The 19,149-nt window shown below is 36.8% G+C and overlaps 1 long non-coding RNA gene across 1 annotated transcript; it reads left to right on the plus strand.

Moving 5' to 3' along the window:
• The first annotated feature begins 138 nt into the window (after window positions 1-138).
• Window positions 139-14,218, plus strand: LOC124403336. Its single transcript, XR_006928885.1, has 5 exons — window positions 139-320; window positions 6,050-6,126; window positions 6,330-6,475; window positions 11,407-11,590; window positions 14,096-14,218. It is a non-coding gene; the product is annotated as an uncharacterized LOC124403336 (long non-coding RNA).
• Window positions 14,219-19,149: the final 4,931 nt, after the last annotated feature.

The raw sequence follows: 19,149 nt of genomic DNA on the forward strand, positions 1-19,149 counted from the left end.
TGTGTGTGTGTGTGTGCAAGACTTTGGGCTTCAGCATCAGTACGACATCTTTATTAATGCAGTGGAGATGAATATGGAGCAGAGAGGCTTCATGGAGGAGAGGAAGTGCCGCGTCTCCTCCACTTTTTGTTCCGCGATAATGAGCAAGCCAGATGCTGGAGTGTGAAAGAGGAGTGTGTGTGTGTGTGTGTGTGTGTGTGTGAGAGAGAGAGGAAGAGAGAGGAAGAGGAGGAGGGACGTCTACACCATATCACTTCTGTCCTTCACCATCAACACGTCAGGAAGTAAAATCTTCTGCATCTCCACATCACACCTCAGGAGTAAGTTGTTGTTTTTTTTTTCATTTCATTTTTTTTTCAAATCATTTTCCTTTTCTTTACACTTTTATCTTTCCATCCTTTTTTTCCTCATTTGACCTGATTATCAAAAGATCAAAAGATTATTTCATGCGAATTTTTTTTATAGACTGATTTTTATGGGTTTTTTTTCCATGTTAGTTTACATTCATCTAAAATATCCCTCCACAACGCGTGCTTTTATTTACACAAATAAAAAACAACTCTCTAGGGTCACACACACACACACACACACACACACACACACACACCTGCATGCGAGCTTTTCCAGGTGTGACAGGGTGATTTTCTGTGTTCCAAAGTGTGATGTGTTTAGTGCAGATTTTATTTTATATGATCCAATCAGTCCACCACTGAAAAGTTTTTCTCTCTCTCTCTCTTTCTCTCTCTCTCTCTCTCTCTCTCTCTCTCTCTCTCTCTCTCTCTCTCTCTATCTATTTATACATCTATCTAATTATCTAATTATGTATCTTTCCAGTAAAGCGACATTTAAACGGAGTTCTAATAAACACCTGAAATCTAAACCTTCAGTCTATTCGTTTTTTTCTTTCTTTTCCTCTTTTCCTCATTCGCATGTTCTCAGATTTCACATCAGTAAAGTTTTACTTTAAGCACATTATAGAAACGCTTTAATTCTAGATGTGTAATTTTACATGAATCACTTTAGAAGAAGCAGAAATCTGAGCGGGTTTTTTTGTTTTCAGATTTTTATGCTTCACACGTTTCTGCACTGAAACTTTAATCAATATCTTTTAATTACAAAATACATTTATTTTTTGAAAGCAAATTGATCGCATACGATTTTCATAAATGTTTTATAACTAAATACAGATTAAATCTCACTCATCTCATTAAAAAAAAACCTCAATCTTAAAAAAATAATTTATATTTATTTATTTATCTATTAAACTGAATGTTACTGAATGTAGTTTGTAGTAAATGTTTGTTTTTGTGTAGTTTTCAGAAGCATAAGCAGTTTCTGGTTTTTCTTATTTTTTTTACTTTTTGTCTTTTTAAAATTGATTTATTTTGGTCTTTAAAAACTCGTGACTCGACAGTAATTTGTAATTTATAATCAAATATTTTAGTTATGATTCTTCTTAATTTCTTAGGATTGTTTATATATATATATAGAAAGACACCATGTTCAGGAGGAAGGTGTGTAAAGGTGTGCGCTTTACGATTGGCTCCGGGGCAGTGACGTCACACGCTAACCTTGGAAGTAGAAGAGAGAGAGAGAGAGAGAGAGAGAGACTTAGTTTGTTTGTAAGTAAGGTCATTTAATAAAGCCAGGCACACACACACACACACACACACACACCATCCTTTGTTCAGCAGGATCAGTCTGTGTGTCTCAGCACACACCAGGTTCTTCTCCTCTCTCATCCTGTGCTGGAATTTCTTAATTTCGAAAAGAAAGAGAGAAAAATTCATATAAATGATGAAGAGGTTAAATAAACGCTCAGGGTAAAGGGCAGAGGTCAGAGGTGAAGGGCGTGGCTCAAGCTGCTCTTGGAGTCTCTGGGAAGTTTATAAAGCAAATTCCTGTCCATTTCATATCTGACATTTTATTTTATTTTATTTATTTTATTCAATTCAAATAAATAAAACCTCTCACACCTGCACACTGATATCATTATTATTATTATTATTATTATTATTATTATTATTATTATTATTATTATTGTATAATATTTATTTAAAATATTTACATTTTTGTATTTTTTTATCATTACTGTTCATTACAGCAAATTCTCATCTAACCCTTTTATCATATTTTATTATAATATATAATTTTTAGATTTAGAATTTAATACAAATTGTTTTTAATTGTATTAATTGTAAATATAAAGTTGCTTCTGGATTGAATTATATTTTTTTTTACTGTTTTTTATTATTATTATTTTATAAAACAATTTATTGGCCCAACTGCAAAAACTGCAAACTTAATATATTTGATTTTACTTTATCTGAAACTTATCACACAGTCAGTGGATGATGATGATTATTTAATAATAATGATGATGATGATGATGATGATAAAGATGACGATTTGATGATTTTATCATGAAAGTTGAAATCACAGTTAGAAATTAAACCACGTCTTTAAATAATTTTTTTAATTAATAGTAACAAAAACACTTCCACTCTGCAGAAGTTCAACTCCTACAACACACACACACACACACACACACACACACACACACACACACACACACACACACACACACACACAGCTCATTTAAGCTTTAATGTTTAAAGTGTGTGTTTGGTGTCACTTAAATCCGGATGCATTTAAATTGGATTTTAAAACTGAGATTAAAGCGAGTCATTAGCGTTCAGATGTAAAATAATCCCGAGTTCTGCTTCGCTGATTTTCTTATTTCGTCACAGTGACAGTATCACTCTGTCTTCATGACTGTGTGTGTGTGTGTGTGTGTGTGTGTGTGTGTGTGTGTGTGTGTGTGTGTAAAAAGTCAGCCAGGTTTGTTTAACAAAGTCCAACTTCTAATATTAATATTAATAATATTATTTTAAAAGAAAACTTGATGTGCTCAGTGTGAATATTTGCACTGGACAAACTAAAGTGATGGATTCAGGAGGAAAAAAAACGCTTACTAATATCTTCTACACTCACTGAAAAAGGGTACTAAAGTGTACTGTGGTAGTACCTTTATCTACTGCACCTGTAAATGCAGATCTACACGGTTTTTAATGCCCATAACAGACTGGTATGTTTTATAGTATAAGAACCATTACGGGTAAAAATACACCTGAAAGGTATTAAAGGTGCTAAACAACAAAATCCTATTGTGTTTTAGCCTTTAATCTGAGACTGTGTCTATAGTGGTATAGTGGTAGTGGAAATTAAGATCTATCATTATCACAGATTAACCTACACACACCGATATGGACCTAGATACTCACAAGTACACACAATCTAAATACCCCAACATACGTACACCCAGATATATACTACATACACTCAGATACCCCTACATACACTCAGATACCCCTACATACACTCAGATACTCCTACATACACTCAGATACCCCTACATACACTCAGACACCCCTACATACACTCAGATACTCCTACATACACTCAGATACCCCTACATACACTCAGATACCCCTACATACACTCAGACACCCCTACATACACTCAGACACCCCTACATACACTCAGATACCCCTACATACACTCAGATACCCCTACATACACTCAGACACCCCTACATACACTCAGACACCCCTACATACACTCAGAGACCCCTACATACACTCAGATACCCCTACATACACTCAGACACCCCTACATACACTCAGATACCCCTACATACACTCAGACACCCCTACATACACTCAGATACCCCTACATACACTCAGATACCCCTACATACACTCAGATACCCCTACATACACTCAGACATCCCTACATACACTCAGATACCCCTACATACACTCAGACATCCCTACATACACTCAGATACCCCTACATACACTCAGACACCCCTACATATACTCAGACACCCCTACATACACTCAGATACCGCTACATACACTCAGACACCCCTACATACACTCAGATACCCCTACATACACTCAGATACCCCTACACTCAGACACCCCTACATACACTCAGATACCCCTACATACACTCAGACACCCCTACATACACTCAGATACCCCTACATACACTCAGACACCCCTACATACACTCAGATACCCCTACATACACTCAGACATCCCTACATACACTCAGATACCCCTACATACACTCAGACATCCCTACATACACTCAGATACCCCTACATACACTCAGACACCCCTACATATACTCAGACACCCCTACATACACTCAGATACCGCTACATACACTTAGACACCCCTACATACACTCAGATACCCCTACATACACTCAGATACCCCTACATACACTCAGACACCCCTACATACACTCAGATACCCCTACATACACTCAGACACCCCTACATACACTCAGATACCCCTACATACACTCAGACACCCCTACATACACTCAGATACCCCTACATACACTCAGACATCCCTACATACACTCAGATACCCCTACATACACTCAGACATCCCTACATACACTCAGATACCCCTACATACACTCAGACACCCCTACATATACTCAGACACCCCTACATACACTCAGATACCGCAACATACACTCAGACACCCCTACATACATTTAGATACCCCTACATACACTCAGATACCCCTACATACACTCAGATACCCCTACATACACTCAGACACCCCTACATACACTCAGATACCCCTACATACACTCAGACACCCCTACATACACTCAGACACCCCTACATACACTCAGACACCCCTACATACACTCAGACACCCCTACATACACTCAGTTCCCCTACATACACCCAGATACATACTACATACACTCAGATACCCCTACATACACTTAGATACCCCTACATACACCCAGATACCCCTTCATACACTCAGATACCCCTACATACACTTAGACACCCCTACATACACTCAGATACCCCTACATACACCCAAAACCCTAAATACACTCAGACGCCTTCATACACTCAGATACCCCTACATACACTCAGATACCCCTACATACACTCAGATACCCCTACATACACTTAGACACCCCTACATACATTTAGATACCACTACATACACTCAGATACCCCTACATACACCCAGATACATACTACATACACTCAGATACCCCTACATACACTTAGATACCCCTACATACACTTAGACGCCCCTACATACAATCAGATACCACTACATACACTCAGATACCCCTACATACACCCAGATACATACTACATACACTCAGATACCCCTACATACACTTAGATACCCCTACATACACCCAGATACCCCTTCATACACTCAGATACCCCTACATACACCCAGATACCCCTACATACACCCAAAACCCCTACATACACCCAGATACCCCTTCATACACTTAGATACCCCTACATACACTCAGACACCTCTACATACACTCAGATATCTCTACATACACTCAGATACCCCTACATACACTCAGATACCCCTTCATACACTCAGATATCTCTACATACACTTAGATACCCCTACATACACTGACATCTCTACATACACTTAGATATCTCTACATACACTCAGACGCCCCTACATACATTTAGATACCCCTTCATACACTCAGATACCCCTACACTCAGACACCCCTACATACACTCAGACATCTCTACATACACTCAGACATCTTTACATACACTCAGATACCCCTACATACACTCAGATACCCCTACATACACTCAGACATCTCTACATACACTTAGATACTCCTACATACACTCAGATACCCCTACATACACTCAGATACCCATACATACACTCAGATACCCCCACATACACTCAGATACCGCAACATACACTCAGATACCCCCACATACACTCAGATACCGCAACATACACTCAGACACCCCTACATACACTCAGATACCCCTACATACACTCGGATTAGAAATTGTAACTAAATCACCCAGCCATTTTATCTATCTATCTATCTGTTTATCTGTGTGGCCGTCTGTCTGTCATTCATCTAAAGTGTGTAATTAGTATAGTAACACGTTTTTTTCACGTGATTGTGTCACGTTATTTCTTTGTATCCACAGGTGTACAACTGGACATCAACATGTTTGTGATGAGGTTCAAACACATTCATGCAACACGTCTTATCACACATGTAAAGGTAATGGTATAAAACACGTGCATCACGTGTATCCAAAATAAAGCCAATGAGCAAGAAATCAACCCGTGGATACAAAGAAATCACGTGACACAATCACGTGAAAAAAACACTTGCACTACTTGATACGTAAATAAAGGAACAAAATGTGTCTGAGGATCACATGGGATTATTTACATGTGAGTTCATATCGTTTATTTTCACAGAAATGTATTACAAAGTTACAGTGAAGAAATCCTGGGACCCAGACCACATTCTGTACCAGAACCGGGCCGAAACCAGACACTCCAGTGAAAACATATCAGATTTCAGATCCTGTAACAAAGGCAATATTGAGAACTGGATTTGGAAGGTACGTTTGGAAATACATGAAATATATTTGGAATAAAAAACACTTCATTTAGACGTTCGTTTCAGTGTTTATTTTCTCAGGATTGATTTGTGTTATATTAATAATTGTTATACATTTAATTTAGAAAGAAAACAATATTTTTTGGTTATCGGCTAATACTCAGGTGATACACAGATGTTTCGGGATCAGAATTAAAGCGTAGAAAGTGAAATCTCAATATTTTGCACTCTGAAACTTTTAAGGGGTCTTCACCCTTCTGTCAGTGAGAAAACTCTTCAGGGTTCCATGTAAAAAAAAACCAATCAGAGATCTAGACAATACAAAGAACCTTTAAAGAACTTCTATTTATAATTAATATTAACACTCTCTATACTTTCCAAGTGTTTTCGCATGAAATATAATTCAAATCTAAATAAAATGATGCCTGTTTCAGCTCTGCAGAACATCTCAGTTTGGGCTTCAGGCTTGGATTTCTGAGATTTGTTGTGTGTTTGAAGGAACAAGTTCCAGTTATATGGGATATCAGTTTTCTGTCAGTGATTTGAATGACACCGGTCTCGGTTATTCGGAGTAGCAGTCTCGTTAGGCGTCCTGTTTTGAATGACACAGGGAGCAGCCGGGAGTTCAGCAGTGCACGACAGAAAGAAATCCAGCCTTTTCTTCTCCTTGCTTACAGCTGTGAGAGTCGCTGAGGGGCCGCGGTGAAACGAAGAGGCCTAGCAAGCCTCGGGCCTAACCCACTTCATAAAGGCTCAGCAGAGCTGAACGGGCTGCTTTCCACCGGCCGCTCGTGAGCACCGAGGCCCTTAAGCTCCTTAAGCAGCCTTTCAGACGAGGATTTAGGTAATGGCCCAAACGTAACCTGATACTTTACTTGCACAAGAACAGAAATATAAGATTCACTGACACCATGCTGCTTGTTATGACCTGTTTAATCCCACTTCTTCATTTATTCACCGCGCTCATCAGTGTGTGGCGTAAAACGACCCGCGAGTTCACTTTATAGCGTTAAAACCTCGCATGCTACTTTTCTTCTCAGCGCAGTACTGAGTAGAGCCGATGGAGATGTCAGATAAAGACCTTCATTAGAATGGAAAATGATCAAAATAATACAAATCTAAATAATCCTGGATTTAACGAGGTGAATTTATTGAGAACCTAAATTCGAATAGATTTGCTTTTTTTATGAGATCATCATCATCATCATCATCATCATCATCATCATTTCCATACTTTTATATGTATTTGATCTAATTTGTCATGATGGGCTTCAGGAAAGGCAAAAGATCTGATTCAATTTACCTTTTTAAATATTTTTATAAATTTAAATATTTTTTTAATATTATTACAATACAATAGTTTATACAAACTATACACACACTGTACGGGTTAATTGGCAGTAATTAGAGCTCGAAATAATATATCATGATAATAATAAGGATTAATAATAATAATAATAATAATAAAAAAGTCTTCAGTGAGGAAAAACAAAACCTCTCCGGCTTAAATAATTATCAAATCTTTATTGCGCACATTTACATAATGAGCTTCATATGTGAATATTTTAAAAGGGTGAATAATTGCGTCATGGTGGTGAATTAATTCGGAATATTTTTGTGAACCCCTGGCGTATTGTGTATTGTGATACGTTTACGAGATAACCGGCTCGAAGTCAAATACCCCTGTCTGATTATAACACTTTTATTAGATATCACTGGATTTAGCTGAAGTCTGATTAATAATACTGTGGTTTAACCTAAAAATATAATCTATAACCTATATTATAATCTGTTTTTTTTCCTTTGTGTGTGTGTGTGTGTGTGTGTGTGTGTGTGTGTATAATGTGATATTTAAAGCCAAAAAATGAAACCTCTTGGAGTCTTTTAAAAACCCTGTTTTTCACTAAACAACAGACACATTTAACAAGATTTAGCTTTTTTTTCTCAAGTGAAGATTCTCCTTTACCTTCTTCATCAAAGTAAGGAATCTTTATTAAATATAATCTAGCCAAATCCCCCCACCGCCACCCCCCCACCCCTTCTCTCTCTCTCTTTGAATTGATTTCTTCACACAGAAGGTGTGGCTGTGTCGATCATCCTTGGCTTTTAATCTCTTTTTTATTTTTGATGAACTTCTCAATATATAAAGAGTGTAAATAAAAAGATGTCACCACACACACACACACACACACACACACACACACACACACACACACACACACATCAAAATGGTTTGTTTTCTTTCCCACTGTTTTGTGTTGTTGTGTGTTCTTGCATGGTTTCCCAGTGAGTTTTGTGGTTTTGCAATATCTTGTATTAATGTGTGAGGTTTTCTGTAGCACTCTGAAGAAACCAGGAAACAGAAATCACAATAAACGCCTTCTTGACCTGACTTACCTACTTAAAACCTTCATTAATAAACATATACACGTGTCATATAAACCACCTTAATCACTCTGTTCCTGATCTTCTGAGGTTTTAATTAAATAAAAGTGGTAAGATCAGTAAATAATTCATCATTAATAATAATGATAATAATAATAATCGGATTTTCAGATTTCTCACTTCAGAGTTAAATATGGTATAAATCAGATTAAGCTCATGCCTGATTTGTCCTCGAACCGCTACAGAACGTTTCAGTTTCAGGTCCAGTCAACTGAGGCACAGAAACATCTGTCACCACAAACTGACTTCATGTCTGGGTGCGAATAATGTTTAGTTTCTGAGCTTCATTTTATTTAATTTTGCTGTAAAAAGCAGAAAAATCATAATTTATTTAATCTTCATCTGCATCAAGATTGTGAAAGGAAACATTCATCTTATTTTTGACTTCATAGTTATTTTAGCAAATATTTTTGGAAGGTTAAAATCGAGAAATTAAACAGGAAGTGATGTCATAACTGTTTACACGTCCTTCACACAGGTTTTACTTTGAGAATAATTACTTTCGAGTTATTTGGTCCAGGATTTTGTATTTCACACCCAATTCTTTTAATATGAAAATATGTTTGAGGTGTTTCAAGTCCATGAGGTGTTTTAACTACATTTTAATGTTCTGAATGAGGAAAGTTGTTGAATTTCTTTATAAGGAAAAAATTGACATTCGGTTTCTTTTCTTCTCTTCGAATGTTCATGTGCTCTAAAATTGTGAAGTGTTATATCTGCTAATCTTTCACACATGATGTGTGTGTGTGTGTGTGTGTGTGTGTGTGTGTGTGTGTGTGTGTGTGTGTGTAAGATGTCCCTCTGTCCCTCTTTTATGTAGGTTAACAGCATTAATACCTTCCTCACGGCCACCTATCACTCCTCCGCTTGTCACATTGAGAGTATGTTGTTCTCAGGAATGACTGCCCTAATTAAAAAAGTTGCCCCGTTTCCTTTTTTCTTTTTATCATAATAATCTCCTGATGAGGTCCCAACGTAAGCACTACTGTAAATCAACCCAAAGGCCATTTTTTTCCCCGTTCTGTAAATCGGAGAACGTGCTGCTCCACCAGGTCACATTTTTGGTTTTCAATTAACGTGCTTTTATTAAAGTGTAATTGTCCTAATGATATGCTTTTCATTTCTTTAGGGACTAAGCCTTTTAATTTAATTTTCCAAAACGCCATTGAACTCAAAGGTCTCGTGGTACTGAAGAGCGAATTTTACATTGTTTTATTTCCTGAAGAGAAAATGTTAAAAAGGCATGAAAATTTAATCGGAATATGAAAGCAGGTGTGTGTCGTTGCTCACAAACAGACAACTGTGTGTCGTGTGTTGTTTCTATTTTAGAATAATATTTATATCTGTAAATCTGGTCATTTGGATTCATATGAATTTAAGAGTTTATTTTTTATGGTCTCACACAATATAAAATTAATCTTCATAAATGAAAATTCATATACTAAAAAATATATAGTGTATTTTTTTTTAATTTCAACTTAATTTATTTGTTCTTTTATGTCCTCAGGGAAAAAATGGTGCCTTATCAATAGAAACCATCATTCACTATTTGTGGGCGTGTCTTTGATGCCATATATGGAAGTCTTTAAACAGGAAGTCAGTATCATATTCATATATTCACATATATTCACCCTCATTTCCACAAATATAAATATGACTTCTATAACGTGCACAAATTAGCTGTGTAGAAGAGAATCATTTATAAGAACAGGAACATTTATTATCTGGTTATACAAACTTTATAAACTATAAAATGTAATAAATTTGCTCGACTCTTAATAATATGAGATATTTATATGATATAATATTCATATATTCTATTTTACTACATAATGTGCAGAAACTGAATGTTATTGCATGTTATGTACTGAATGTTTTATATTTTTGCATTATTAGCAGTTTACTACACTACAGTGTGTCCATTAATGGGCGTGTCCAAGTATTTAAACATTCTCAAAGACACGCCCACTTGTCCTCAGATCACAAAGCTCAGATCTTCCCCAGTCTCTCGTTTAGTTCATAACTTTTTCTTATTCTGTCTGTGAAAAACTGTAAAAACTAATTATACACAGGAAGTGACATCAAAATTTTTTTTTTTTTTTTTACATATTTAAAAAAACAAAAAGCTGGAAATTTGAGCTTTTCTTATATATTATATGGACCAGTCACAGGAAAACCATGACCAAGCTTTTACTGATCCCTGGACTCACCTCACCTTTAATATATAAACTGTGGAGAATTCTTAAAAAGGCGGAGCTCATTTCTGGGGCCAAGAAATATATAAATTTATTTCATCGAATTATTGTAAATATATATTTTTTGTTGTATGACTTAATATCTATGAACATTTAACAGAAACTGCACCATTAAACACAGCAACAAAAAAGAAGAAAGAAAGAAGAAAAAAAACGTCTCATTAACCTTGCTTCCTTTCCGTGTAAATGTTTAAAGTCATGCAGGATTTGTTCTGTTTCTGATCATGTGCAGATTCCAAGTCCTGGTTGTAGGACACAGTTGGACTGTCGAGACCTTTCTGGAAGTTCAGCGTCCCGCTGCTTTGTCTACATCTGAACAACAAAAGGTGGAAGAAGAGGGCCTCATCAACACTTCGAGCGGCGCCATAATTAACCGACTCCTGAGGTGGATGATAACAGGCTCATGATCTCCACAGGTAAGCCGGTGGAGCGACGCTATGCGCCCGGCTCTGCTTTCACTCTGCGTGTTATGCGCGCAGCTTCCTCTCAGGAGGCCATCTTGGCTCGGAAAGTTGGCGCAGCTCCCAGAAATCTCAGCGTGAAAGGTTAACCGTGGGGGTGTCTGAATCTGAAATTGAGCGCTGCCCGCTGCAGAGTAATTCACAGATCACATCATTCTCCTTCTCGGCGTGTGTGTGTGTGTGTGTGTGTGTGTGTGTGTGTGTGTGTGTGTGTGTGTGAAAGTTTTCAGACACGGCTAGTTGGCTTCATGATCTGTAGCTTTGACCTTTAGATGACCAGCGTCCTTGTGATTTGTCAGGATTTACCTTATTGACTGCAGGATTGATGCATGAATGCGTATTTTATCGCATACTGATAAGTTTAGGGCGTAAAATAATCATCTTTTGTTAAGAATTTGTCCTCCATGTCCACCATCGCTTATTTCCCAATATGATTTATTGCTACTCTAAAGTGATAAAAGTGTAGTTTCTCAGTGTTCCTCGATCGGCAGCGATCCTAAAAAGTACAATTATTTCCAAAATGGAAAAACATGCAAAAAAGAATTTGCATATATTTGTAAGACCGAGATTTTGTCGAAATATTATCCTGCTAATAAAATCTTTTCTGGCCCAGAAATTAGCTCCGCCCCTTTTAATTCTCCATAGTGTAAGAGCTTGGCTTTGCTTCTTATCTTCATAAATAAAACGACAAAGCTCATGTGGGTTAAATATAAAACACGCTCAGGGGTAAGAAGTGATGGCGGTCGGTGACATGAACATGACTGTGTGATTTAAGCCGCAAAAAATACGTTACCAAAAAAAAAAGCATTCGATCTAAACGCTCTCGTTACCGCAACTCGAACCGCTCGAGCACACACCATGTCGTTATCGTTCCCTCCGAACGTCTACACGTGCTGACGACTGGAAGGCAGACTGATTCCGAAGCCACGCCCACTGGTGTGTCACGGGATTGAATAATTGGACTGAATCCAGTGTTTCAATCCCAAACAAAATTAATGAAGCCTGTGTAGGGGACTTAGAGAGAGAGAGCACTCGCGGGAGACACTCACAGATTTAATTACTTTAAAAACTGTAGTGTTTTTACTGTTAATAGAAAATTGGTGCTTTGAGTTTATTTATAAACACGAGGATAAAAAGTTTTCGTTTCTGTAAGAAAAACTCATCCAGAACTGGAACTTTAGACTTCTTCTACTTTATAAATGTTAATAAACATCTCTACACACAAACGTTTTTATTTGTGTATTTGTTGCTTTCTGAGTCCCTGTGAATGAGCTGTGAGGGACATCATCCATATAAACCTGGAAGTGGATTACAGCCGGAGCTTCTGTTAGGAAAAATAAATCAACCACTTCTGACCAATCACAATCCAGAATTCAGCGGTGCTCTGAAATAGTTGAACCCAGTCTAGACTCGAATAGGATTTAAGGATTTTTATGATCAATCGTGACCTTTTTTTTTGGTGTCTGTGTGCTGTTGTTTTAGTTCATGGAAATTTTGTTTGCACTGTTTGCACCAGGCTGCACTCGATGCACTTTATGTTGTTTTGTTGTTTAGTGTAGCACCAGGGTTCCGGAGGAACGTTGTTTCGTTTTTACTGTGTACTGTGTATAGTAAAAATGACAATAAAAGCCACTTGACTTGACTTGACTTGACACACACACACACACACATACCTATACATACAGAGGGCAGAAGGTTGTGAGGTCAAATCTCAGCACTGCCAACCAGTAACTCGAGAACTTTAAGTTCAAGCAAATTTTGGATCATTCAAAAATGTAATTAATAATGACATCTTAAATAAAGCATGAAATATAAATGTTCACTCCAAAATATGCACCAGAATGAAATTAATTACCATCAGTGTGAGTGAAAAACTTTTTCTTTTCTTCTTATGAATATTTAGTGTGTTACTGCTGAGACACGGTTTCTGTGTATTATTATTATTATTATTATTATTATTATTATTATTATTATTATTATTATTATTATTATTATTATTATTATTATTATTATTATTATTATTATTATTATTATTATTATTATTATTATTATTATTATTATTATTTATTATTATTATTATTATTATTATTATTATTATTATATTATTATTATTATTATTATTATTATTATTATTATTATTATTATTATTATTATTATTATTATTTATTTTATTATTATTATTATTATTATTATTATTATTATTATTATTATTATTATTATTATTATTATTATTATTATTATTATTATTATTATTATTATTATTATTATTATTATTATTATTATTATTATTATTATTATTATTATTATTATTATTATTATTATTATTATTATTATTATTTTATTTTATTATTATTATTATTATTATTATTATTAGTGTTCGCTTTGTGACTCTGCTGTGATTATGACAGTGGATTATGAAAGCTGTACGTGATTTGTACAGAAAGTGTTTTTCTCTCACAGTAAAGAGAGAAATGGACAGCAGTGGAGAAGAAGGACAAGGACAGAGGGACAGATTAAGCTGAAGGTTACAAAGAGCAAAGAACAGCAGGATGGACACGCAGTGAGACGACTGGAAGGACGCCAACCTCTCTCTCTCTCTCTCTCTCTCTCTCTCTCTCTCTCTCTCTTTTTCTTTCTCTCTCTCTCTGTGTTTTGTTTCTCTCTATCTATCTTTGACCATCTCTCTTTCTTTGTCTGTCATGTCTCATATCTTTCTGAAAAAAAAATCTAAAAGGGAAAGACAGAGAAAGAGTTGACACACATAGAAAGAGAGAGAGAGAGAGAGAGAGAGAGAGAGAGAGAGAGAGAGAGAGAAATGGAATACACTAAATAATAGTTCATTAAAGTTGGTACTGGAGACTTCTTTTTATCCGAAGGAAAAAAAGGTTCTACTTGGAACCCTGTGAAGGAACCGACAGTAAGAAAGGGGAGCAGTTTGTGAGGCTCCTATTGGTTTTAAGTGACAGTAAGTGATAATGTAATAACTGTAGAGTGTGTAAAATGTTCAACGTCACTCAATATCCTGAATAGTGCCAATAATTTTGCACGATGCTTAAGAATATTGAACTTGAATTGACACGATACAGGAAATACCCAGTGTGTGTGTGTGTGTGTGTGTGTGTGTGTGTGTGTGTGTGTGTGTGTGTGTGTATATATTTATTTATTTATATGTGCATCTCCATATCTGAGGCCGATGCGATTCCAATGCACAGCCGATGATATGATACATTAACGATTCCCCACTATATTGATGCAGTTTTATCTGATTTCCATTTGATTCAATACGATGCGATTCAGTGGAAAAAATATGGAGCAGAAAGTTCACTTTTATTTCTGTAGTTCAGACAGACAGCAAATCATCAATTTAATAAAGACCCTTTTGACTTCTAAAACATGGCCTTTTCACAAAAACCCCATTTGTAGTGCAAAAAGAAAAGAAAAAAAAATGTTCTTTTCCTGTTTGGCTCCAGGAAGATGCAGCTCTACCTCTGCCATGTAAATCTCTATTCTCTGTGACTCTCGGGACACGCCTCGGTCTCAAATATGTGCATCATGATACAAATACCAACTTGTATCCGATGCACACTTGTATAGTTATGGCATTGGACTTGAATCGGTTGGTCACAAGTTCAAATCCCAGCACCACCAAGCTGCCACAGCGGGGCCCTTGAGCAAGGCCCTTAAACATTAACTGCTCAGTTGTAAGTCGCACTTCAAAAGGGCGTCTGCCAACTGCCAAGACTGTAAATGAATATATTAGACACCAAAACCCTCCTGTACACACACGGAGACATTCCTCCAGCACAATGAGTTTTTAAGACGGAATCCATTTGCGATTGTAAAGACAAGTGCAATACATCCTGAAATTGAATATCAAATCCCCACAGATGGAGAATTAGCATCCTGAGCCGGAGCGAAAGCTGAGAGAAGCAATCCGGAGCTGGAGAAGGAGATGGAGAAGAGCTCGGGTCCTCCGGCCCTCTGCAGAAACACTTTAATCACATCCTGCCCCGATCCTGATGGCACAATTCCTGCCGGACTTTTCCCGCCACACGCTCTAATTGGATGCTAATTAATTCATCATGTGATAGCATTCTAATCCGCTCTGTGCTGGCCTGATACGATCTGTCCTTCATCACCTGCTGACCTTTCATCATCATCATCATTAACATCATCATCATCCTTATCATCATCTGTATCACACGTTAATGCTGATGAAGGAGCCTTAATGTCTAAATCACATTTTTATCTAGAGATTATTGAAGTAAAATATGATATCAAGTGAATATGACAGCACCTGAAGGACGGCCAACACGGCCAGAGATCATCGATTAGCGAATAATAAACTCCTTCATGGCGGTCTGATGACACAGACGAGAGAGAGAGGAGAGAGAGAGAGAGAGAGAGAGAGAGAGAGAGAGAGAGAGAGAGAGAGAGATTCAGGCTGGAACAGGACACGCACCTAAAGAAGTGTGATGTGAGCGTGATGTGAGCGTGAGCGCTCGGTGGAATGGGCAGTAATCAGACTGTCACGCCATGTCAGACTGCCAGGAAAACGGATGTCAGAGTCTAATTCCGCGGGGTCACGGGGTCACGTCCGAGCACTACAGCGAGCTGTCAATTAAATGATCCAATTAAGCTTTCCATTGAACGCGTTTCAGAGTTTGTCAAGGTCTTTTAGTGGTGATGTTTCACACTTCCTGTGGATGAACGAAGGCCCCAGCTGCTGTCCAGAATTCACACACACACACACACACACACACACACACACACACACACACACACACAGGTCAGTTTCATAATCTAAACAATTCTACTTTTTCTTTAATAAGTACAGAATAAACGACTCTGTTAGAGGATAATAATCAGCTACAATCACCGAACACTAGAACTTTACGGTTCTAAATTTGCATTTTAAATGTAATAAAATAATTTAATGTCTTTACAAGTGATAAACATCAGGAATAAATACATACAGTTTGTGCTGGAAAAGGATTCTTCTACATTTACTTTATTTAAAAAGTTTTATAGATTTATTATATATATATATATATATATATATATATATATATATATATATATATATATATATATATATAAACTAAAGTAATATACAATATTTTCTTACTAACTCATACCTTTTTTAATAAATAAATACAATGAATTCATAATAAAAGTAGAAATCAAATTTAACTTTTAACCAACAGCTGGTTTACTAAAATAAATACAAATTAATAAATCAATTGTAAACATAATCATTTATATTTTTCCCTCAGCTGCAACAACCAACTAACCTGTATATAAAAACAATAAAACAATCAGACAATCAGAAATATTTAATATAAATCCTTCATTAAGCATTTTTCCACATTCCCAAGTTTTACTGCATTCCTGAGAATCACAGGTTTATATTCAGGTGAAGTGTTAACTCCAAATGTCCAGCAGAGGGCAGAGTCGCACCACAGCACACACTGCTGCCGTGTCCAGAGCCACCTGCCGGAACCAAAGGGTCAAAGGTCAGCACAAACCTGAGCACATGTTAGCATAAAGGTTAGCATTAGCACGAGGTTGCTTTAACCACTGCATAAACTCATCAAAGTGTTTATGGTGTAGTTAAAAATTCAGTCCAAAAAAGAAAAAAGGGAATCACGAGTCGATCAAATTAAATCAATTACAGTGTTTTAGTTGAAAAATGTAAAAAAAAAAAAAAAAGTTAATCAAGCTGTGTTAATGTCTGAGTTTAGTGTCTGAGTAATTGAAAAATTAATAGGCTGATTTCTATGGGGAAATAAAACGTCTGATAATGCGTTAATGACGTTACAATTAACATGAGGGACCGGGGTTTTGTCTTTGTGTTGATCCTGATCATCGCTCAGACAAAAAATATCAGACCTTTAAATATCCTGATGAGAAGTAATTGTCATTTTTTAGTATTTAATGCGTAAAGAAAGCTCGCGCTGGTTTATTTCTTTGTTTCGCGTTCGTCAGATCGAATTTGTGTCAATCTGTGTTGAGTGAATCAATAAAAACATCATCAGTATCAGCCAGAAGTGATCTGAAATGACTTCTCACACACACACACACACACACACACACACACACACACCCTCACACACATGCTTACTAATGATTAATAAAGACCAAATTACCATAGGAGCTCTTTGATTGAATATGAAAGCTAACATTGAGAGCAAATAAAGGGATTTCGCATTAATATCAACGCTAAAATAATTTAGTGAAGTATTCGTTAAGTCAATTCATAAGAGTTCTACTGCGATAACGTCAAACATCTCGGAGAGTCGAGGTGGTGTGAGAAGCTGCCCGATTGTTCCCATGGAGATGGCGATCATTTTCCTATTACACCACATTCCCAAGCGTTGTATTCTTCTTCCACCACGGACACTTTGTACGATTTCTAACTCTGTTTATTAACAAATCACTTGCATTATATCTCCTTTTTTAGTTGCATTTACAGCCGTGAAACTCGTCATTTCCTGTTCTCGCTTATGTTACGGCACCTGTTAACGCTCTTTCCCTCGTCCATCTCTCTTTATTCTCTCATCGAGTTCTCCAAAAACTGTCCGGAAGATGTCGGAAAACATCAGCCTTAAAACTGACTGTTAAAAAACACTGACACTGGAGACTCCTCGCATCAAAAAATCGATTTACAGAAAACATCTTTTTTTATTTTTTGGGTTTTTTTATCCAGACTTTAATCCAAACACATTAATATAGACCTGTTCTACTTTCCAAGCAGCTGTTCTAAAGAATTAATTGACAACTTCTGACCAATTAAATCCAGAATTTGTGGCTTAGCATTGAAGGCTTTGGGTTACTGATTGGAAGGTTGTGGGTTCAAGCCCTGGTTTTGACAAGCTGCTACTTTGGGGCCCTCGAGCAAAGCCCTTAACCCTCTGCGCTTCAGGGGCACTGGATCATGGCTGAACCTGTGTTCTGACCCCGGCTTCCTAACATCGCTGGTATCTGGGAAGAAAGAATTTCACTGTGCTGTAAAGTACATGTGACAAGTAAGAAGCACCTTTCAAGATGTTGGACTTTTAAATTGAGGAATATAAGGTTTGAAGACGAGGGCCAAATGCCATCAGTGGAAATTACTTTAGGAAGTTTTTGAGGATGTTCAGTGGTTAAGATGGTGGACTTCTACCCCAGTAGATCCCGACACCACCCAGCTGCTACCTCCGGGCCCCTGTGTAAGGCCCTTCACCCGTTGTTCACCTGAATAAATAGGATAATTGTAAGTCATTCTAGATAAGGGTGTCTGACAACAGTCTTAATGTGATTCCATGATCTGGATGGTGTGAAGTTTTGTGTGTAGATGGTTTGAGTAAGTTTTCCTATGAGGTTAAGAAGTTTTTATGACGCCGTTATCGACTTCGGTTCGCTCGTCAGAACAATAAAGAGCGCTGAATAAATGTCAGATGTTCTTTTTTCACCGTTTAATAAAATCCAGCGAACAAAAGAAACCTTTCCGCTTGACAGATGAGATAACGTTT

This window comes from Silurus meridionalis, chromosome 20 (genome assembly GCF_014805685.1).
Source record: "Silurus meridionalis isolate SWU-2019-XX chromosome 20, ASM1480568v1, whole genome shotgun sequence".
Lineage (NCBI taxonomy): Eukaryota > Metazoa > Chordata > Actinopteri > Siluriformes > Siluridae > Silurus > Silurus meridionalis.